An 8,357-nucleotide genomic window follows, 5' to 3' on the forward strand; every position below is an offset into this window, starting at 1 on the left:
ACTGTTGTGGCCTCTCCGGTTGCGGAGCACAGGCTCCGGACGCGCAGGCTCAGCGGCCATGGCTCACGGGCCCAGCCGCTCCGCGGCATTGTGGGATCTTCCCGTGTCCCCTGCATCTGCAGGCGGACTCTCAACCACTGTGCCACCAGGGAAGTCCTGATCTAGCCTTTTAATAGATTTTTTTTTAAGGAGAAATAAAACCCTAGTTTATTTTAGTGAGTGCAGCCTCTTCTGAATGCATGCAGCCATGTGTTCAGATTCCCTCTTAATCAATTTTACAGAGAGTTCTCCTGATTAATGCAACATTGTGAACACAATGAATTTACGTTTTGTTCTCTTACAGATTTATTCTTCATTCCCCTTCTCATTCCGAGCCATGAAAATAATAGAAAGATTTAGTTACATAAAGCCTTGGCTTATTTCAGTTTACTTCAGAATATTATGATGTAAATTGGAGAAAACTCTATGGAATATATTATGATTGCTCCCTTTTTAAGCATAAAATGTTCTAAGAAGTGAAATAAAATTCCAGTATCACAATAAGTAAAATATTTGATGTAAACTAAGAATGTCAATAACCTTGTGAGTTATGGCACCAAATATGTTTTGACAAACACAATTGTGTAGAGACTTTAAGGATTTTAGTACAGTTCTTGTCTTGTAAAATATGAATGCATCACTTTATGGTGAACTTATGATGTTGCAATGATCTCCTTTCAAATGTCTTACTTTGGAAGGAGCTTGACTTAATTTTTTGTCTGGTTTTTTTTTGGCTATAGATCCTATAACTTCATGCATAGCTCATATGTTTTCTTATAGGACTCTGTTTGATGGACTTTGAAATTACAGATCATGATCTTCCTTTTACTCAGAGGCAAACCCTTTCTTTACTCTGCACTGCACTCTAGTGTTTGCTTGTTGGCGTCCAGGGAGAGTGCTGAGGTGTGAGTTTTACTACAGTGACCTGTACAATGAATAGCTTCAGAGAAGCGTTAGGGAATATTCTGGGAAGAGTGCATAGCTGAACTCTATAGGCTCTAGCTGAGCTGTCCCACTGAGCTATAGATAAAAGATGACCACATTTAGACACTTTAATTGAACTGCTTTTGGCTTTCTCCAGATTTTATGAGAAAAGGGCCTTACAATACTCAGAAGTAAAAACTATGCTGTCACCATGTTCAGAACGCTGAAACTGAGTTTCATCTCAAGTGGAAATATTTTGAACTACATTTAAGGTTGGTTTGTTTGTCACTTCAAATAGTCTTACGGAACCACTATCTTTTGGAGAGTCCATTCATTTTTCCTGCTAGTTTTTGACCTGATTTAAGGGGAATGGCAATATATGGAAATCTACCCTTCCATTATCACTGCTTATCTTTGGAGCATCATGGATATGTACTAGGTGGTTCTTCATAGGGACACACTTTTTGGAATAAAGCTGAAACCTTACGCTAGAAACAATTTTCTACTGAAGAATCTGTGACATGTTTGTAGGAGCAAACCTGGACAAACTATAAATGTGATAGGTAAAAAGCAGAGTTGGATTTGCAGGCCAGGTTTATCAACACAATGAACTGGGTGATTTCTTGACATATGACAAACTCATTTACTGTTTGTCCAGGAAACAATCTGACATTTTCCCAGGGATCTTACGTGCATTTTAAAAGATTTAAGTAATATATGGCCAGAGCATTCAGTGTCAGTAGTTGCAGAAGATTAATCAGTTTTGGAGGTAGCATCTAATCTAGTCAAGGGATTTAATTCATCAAAATTTATTGATCTCCAACTATGTGCCATACGCCTTCCATGAGGTAGAGGACATGAATAATCTGTTTTCAAAGGACCCAGGGTCCTTTCATGAAAAAAATATTTAAATAATAATTCGAGGGAGATTATTAGTATAATAGTAATCAAAGTAAATCTATCAGAAGAGTGACTATTTCCAACTAGGAATCAAAATGGCTTCACGGAGGAGAGAAAGTGTTATTTATAAAGTTCCAACTTCACATAGTCCGCATAACAATGGTATGAAGCTGGTATGATCCCCATTTTACATGAAAGAAAATGAACCTAGAAAAGTTAAGTACTTGTCAGTATCATAAAATTATGACAGATATTTAAAAGGGAGTTGAGGCTAAATGACGAGTACAAACAGGTGCATTGTACTTTCCTCTCTGCCATGTGTGTTTAAAATTATACATAATTATACATATACACTGTTGGTAAGAATAATTCCAAAACCTCTTTCTCTTTTCAACTAACCATGATCAGGGTCCCAAAATAGAGATGGCAAACCAACCTATAAAATTGTTATTATTATATCCCTTTTACATATGAGAAAATGGGGGCTTAAATTGTGTTAAGTGGCTTGCTTGCTATTAAACAAACAAATGGTGGATCCAGAATTTGTATGTGGGTCTTTTTTAACCTTTGTATTACGGATATATATATTTTCTGCTTTTCTTTCTTAAAAGGTTGTGTTATAAACACCTAACATGAGATCTACCCTCTTAACAAATTTTTAAGTGCATAATACAGTATTGTTAACTAGTCTCTAGAACTTTTGTATGTTGCTGAACTGAAATTTTATGCCTGTTGATTATCAGTTCCCCACTGCCCCCTCTCTGCAGTCCCTGGTCACCACCATTCCACTTTGATTCCAGGAATCTGACAATTTTAGAGACCTCATATGAGGGGGATCATGCATGTCCTTCTGTGACTAGCTTGTTTCAATTAGCATGATGTCCTCCAGTTTCATCCATATTGTTGTATATAGCAGGATTTCCTTCTCCTTTAAGGTTGAATAATATTCCATCGTATGTATATGCCACATTTCCTTTATCCATTTATCCATAGATAGACCTTTAGGTTATTCCCACATTTTGGCTATTATGAATAATGCTGCAGTGAACATGGGAGCGCATATATATCTTTGAGATCTTGATTTTAATTATTTTGGTTAAATCCCAGAAATGGGATTGCTGGATCATATGGTAGTTCTATTTTTAAATTTTTTTGAGGGAACTTCATACTATTTTCCACAGCAGCTGCATCATTTTACATTCCCACCAGTAGTGTATTGTGGGTAATTTTAAGCGCTCATTGTAGAGAGAAAAGTACAGTGCATCTTCATGTACCCATTATTCAGCCCCAACACTCGTTAGCTCACAGCCACACTTGCATTTAATCCAACTTCCTTTACGTCTCTGCCTACCGAATTGTTTTGAAGCAAATCCCATACGTAACATTTCACGCATAAATATTTGAGTATGTGTCTCTGAAAGAAAAAACTCTTGTTAATGAACCCAGTCATGGTGCCATTTTCATCCACAAGAAAACCTAGTCATGTCTTACATCATCACATATCTAGTCAGTATTTTCTCATACATGTTTTATTTTATTTTTGTTTGTTTATAGGTATTATGTTGCTGGTTTGTTCGAAGTGGGATTCCAACAGCGTGCACCACTGCATTCTGTTGGTACGTCTCATGGATTTTTTAATTTCATAGGCTACCTTAACTTATATTTAAAAATTTTTGAAATTGATCTGTTGAAAAAATTGAGTAATTTGTCTTGTGAACTTTCCTGCTTTCTGGATATCGCTGATTGTACTCTCATTTTTTAAAGAAAACCTGTTCCTCTATTCCCCGTATTTCCTGTACTGGTGGTTAGATCAAGAGGCTGTATCCATATTTACGTTACATTTTTAGCAAGACTACTCATAAATGGTGTTCTAAACTTCCGTCAAGAGAGGCTTAATGTCCAGTTGTCTACTGCTGTGGCGTTAGGTGCCACTGAGGATCATTTCCCAGACCCAGAGTTTACTTTGGGGTTTGCAAAAAGGTAATATTCCAATTATGTAATTACATCTTTATATGTTAGTTGGAATACTTCCATAGACAGAATCTTTTCTCATCAACTTTTGAATACCCTGAGGTACAGTTTTTACTATAAAAACAAGTAATCTGTATGATTCTTTCCCTTTATTTATCAGTTTTTAGAACAAAGAATTGGTTTCCTAGCATCCTCCAAAGGTGATCTTTTTTTTAAAACATGATCATTGGAATTCCTGGATTTTTAACATATTTTATTGATTTCAACCCACTGATGTTTTTACTCTTATTCGTGCTGAGGATGACTCATTGTGCGGTGGGAGCCACTTCAAGACACTTCATGAGTCCTTTTGACACTATTCCAATAATTTTTGATAACTTCCTTGCCTTCTGGAATGACAAAATACTAAGATTCATCTTGTAAATTTCCTGCCCCTGACTTTTATATCTGTCTCCTTTACATGTTACCTCTCATCACATATAAGTAATAATTTTATTTAAATATAGCTTAATCTCCCATTGTATGTGCATGTATACACACCCACATATACACGCACAGACTCCCTTTTTCAGATAAATGGTAATACAATATATAGTATACATATTGCTTATACTACTTGCTGTTTTCATTTAACAATATATCCTGGAGATCACATATTAGAAAGCACTCTTTTTTTTTTTTTAACCAGCTGTATGGTGCTCCATAGTAAGTATCCCAAAGTTAATTCAATTCATCATGTATTAATGGACATTTAGGTTGTTTCTGGTTTTTACCTTTATAAATCATGCAGTAAATATCCATGTGTATACATATTTTCATGTTTATCTTTTAGATAGATTCCTAGAGAAGGGAAAAACACAAAAACATATGTAAAATCATTAAATAATGCCAAATTGCCCTCCATTGGGTTCATAACATTTTGCATTCTTTTTAGAAACACATATGTGCCTGTTTCCTCTTAGTCTACCAACTAAATATGTGATCACACTCTTGATTTTTTTGTCAGTGTGATAAATAAGATATATCTGTGTAATATTAATTTGTATTTCTCTTATTAAGAGCTATTTTTAAAATTATGAGACATATAGAGTCCTAAACATATGAGAAACTGCATTGCCTTTATTGCCTTTTCTGGAAACTATCTACTCACGTCTCTAGCCTTTTTTTTTTTTTAAACATCTTTATTGGAGTATAATTGCTTTACAATGGTGTGTTAGTTACTGCTTTATAACAAAGTGAACCAGCTATACATATACATATATCCCCATATCTCTTCCCTCTTGCGTCTCCCTCCCATCCTCCCTATCCCACCCCTCTAGGTGGTCACAAAGCACGGAGCTGATCTCCCTGTGCTATGCGACTGCTTTCCACTAGCTATCTATTTTACATTGGGTAGTGTATATATGTCCATGCCACTCTCTCACTTCGTCCCAGCTTACCCTTCCCCCTCTGTGTGTCCTCAAGTCCATTCTCTACGTCTGAGTCTTTATTTCTGTCCTGCCCCTAGGTTCTTCAGAACTATTTTTTTTTTTTTTAGATTCCATATATATGTGTTAGCGTATGGTATTTGTTTTTCTCTTTCTGACTTATTTCACTCTGTATGACAGACTCTAGGTCCATCCACCTCACTACAGATAACTCAATTTCATTTTTTTTTATGGCTGAGTAATATCCCATTGTATATACGTGCCACATCTTCTTTATCCATTCATCTGTCGGACACTTAGGTTGCTTCCATGTCCTGTCTACCCTGTTTTTTAAATAGCATTGTTGTTCCTTTAATTTTGCTTATGAAGTTGTATTTGCCATGCATGTATTGTTTTGGCTGTGCCACCATGCAGCATGCAGGATCTTAGTTCCTCTACCAGGGGTCAAACCCATGCCCCCCGCAGTGGAAGGGCGGAGTCCTAACCACTGGACCACCAGGGAAGTCCCTGCCATGCAAGTTTAATCTTTATGTAGTCAAATTTATTAATGATTTTCCCTACTGCTTCAATATTTTGAGCGGGAAGAGAATTTTCCTTGCCTCTCGGTTATAAAGAAATTCAGAAATATTTGTACTTGTGTAATTTCATTTTTTATATTTTAATTTCTAATTCCTTTAGAATTTTCACTGATTTCTGGTGTCAGAAATGAATTCAATTTCTGTTATTTTCATGTACTTATCCAGTTATCCCAGCACCATTTATTAAAGTGCCCATATTTCCCACTTGATTTGTGACTTCACATTTGTTGAATACTACCAGCAATTACATATATTTCTGGATTCTCTATTCTTTCTTATTGACCTGCCTGGCTACTCATATGCCAACACCACACTGTGTTGATTATAGAGACCTTAGGATATGCTTATATATCTAATTGGGCCAGCAATCCCCTTGCCTCACTGTTGCTCTTCTTTTTCAAGTGAATGTAGGTCTTTGAACACCAAATTCAATTCAATGTCTTTTCACTAGACTCTACTTCCTTCAGTAAGATGTCACAAAAACAGAATGTTTAGACTCTTTTGAATAGGAAAATAGGAAAGTAAACCTGTGAAAGAATTTGATGGCGAAAATGGGTCAAGAATAATTTTGTTTTTGGTATTTGTTTTAATTAAAAGACTAAGAAGAAGCCTACTGAGTCCACTTAGCTTTTTTTTGTCTTCTATAGATCCCCTCAGAGAAGTGATGTATTATCCTGATTTAGCAATCAAAATTTCCATCGTGTGGATCCCTTGATTAGGTCTGATTGTGTTTGAAAACACTAGAAGAATTAAGATTTATTAGTGATAACACCCTTCTAACACCTGGCAGTAAAGCCCTGGATATCTGTGTAAGATCCAAAGCATGGTGACGTGGTTGCTATGTTGGAATATATTGGAGAATGCGTGTGTGTGTGTGTGTGTGTATGTGTGTGTACACATTTTTCACCACTATTCACTAGAATACAGTGAGGTTTAACGTTCATGTTGTCAGTCTCAAACTTCAAAGATATTTCTTAACATGGTAATCTGAGGGGAGAAAACAATAATTATAATGTGTGGAGATCCTAAAGTCTGACAGTTGTAGCTGCAAAGAATTTTACTAAGGAGCTATTTGAGCAAAATGTTGGGTTTTCAGGTTGAGCATTATTGTCATAAGTGATCCTGTTTTTAAAAGCTTGATTGTGGGCGGTGGGCAGCTGTCGGGCTCAGTCGGAGGATGGCCGTGGCTGCAGCAGGTGGATCCCCGGGCCAGTCCCCTGGTCCTGCTGTCTGGGCCGCGTCACAGGCACTGCAGAGGTGAGGGGACTTGCGGCGCCGCCAGGCCATGCTCTTCTTCCTCAACAACATCTCCCTGGACGGGTGGCCCTTGAGTTTCTGGAAGACACAGTGGGATGTGCCTCCCTTCAAAGAACCAAATTACATCTGGATCCCCAAGACACAAAGGCTCAAAGAAGACTCACTTCATCAATAATATGAGGCAGTACCACACCAGGAACAGCAGGATCGTGTTCATCTGAGCCAAGCGGTCCCTGTGTGCGACCTTCTCTGTCTTGCCCTGTGGAGAAGGCCTGCGTGTCAGTGACCTGAAGGTGGACAGCCAGAAGCAGAGGCATATGTCTGGCGACGTTTCCATGTCTTCTGAGATGGTCTTCCAGTTGGAAGACGTTGAGCTGGGGGCGGATGGAAAGGTTGTGTCTTACCGAGATCCTGTACCCCACCAACACCCTGGTCACGCTCAAACAGGCCCACTGCCTCAGCCCCGACCCAGAGTCCCCCGTGCTCTGCTGGGGTCCAGATGCAAACCTGTCCTGCCCAGGGTGACACCAGCTGGCTCGGAACTAGGGGCCGATGCGGGGGATGCCCTGGAGTACAATCCCAACCTCCTGGCTGACCCTCAGTGACCCTGCGGCAAGCACAAGCACATCCTCATCTTCGCATCCTACATGACCACAGTGATAGAGTATGTGAAGCCCTCCCACCTAAAGAAGGACATGAAGGAGACCTTCTGGGAGAAGTTCCCCCACATCAAGCTGATGCTGAGAAAAATTAAAGTTTAAAATGAGAGATGCGGAACTTGTCCCAGGAGTGTGTTTTGGAGCCTGTGACAGTGCCCATGGCCTACGTGTACTTTGAGAAGCTGATCCTGCAGGGCAAACACAACAAGCAGAACTGCAAGTTGCTGAAGAAACAGCAGATGAAGGAGCAAGGTAAAAGCCCACCAGACCAATCAAATGAAGAGGAAATAGGCAGTCTACCTGAAAAAGAATGATAGAAAAGATGATCCGAAATAATCTTGGAAATAGAATGGAGAAAATACAAGAAACGTTTAAAAAGGACCTAGAAGAACTAAAGAGCAAACAAACAATGATGAACAACACAATAAATGAAATTAAAAATTTTCTAGAAGGAATTAATAGCAGAATAACTGAGGCAGAAGAACGGGTAAGTGACCTGGAAGATAAATAGTGGAAATAACTACTGCAGAGCAGAATAAAGAAAAAAGAATGAAAAGAATTGAGGACAGTCTCAGAGACCTCTGGGACAACATTAAATGCAC

General features: G+C 38.4%; 1 pseudogene; it reads left to right on the forward strand.

The window, feature by feature from the left end:
* The window catches only part of LOC102973382 (CDK5 and ABL1 enzyme substrate 2-like), a 26,714-nt pseudogene that overhangs the window by 1,287 nt on the left and 17,070 nt on the right, over positions 1-8,357 (forward strand).

The sequence above is a fragment of the Physeter macrocephalus genome, chromosome 15 (assembly GCF_002837175.3).
Source record: "Physeter macrocephalus isolate SW-GA chromosome 15, ASM283717v5, whole genome shotgun sequence".
Lineage (NCBI taxonomy): Eukaryota > Metazoa > Chordata > Mammalia > Artiodactyla > Physeteridae > Physeter > Physeter macrocephalus.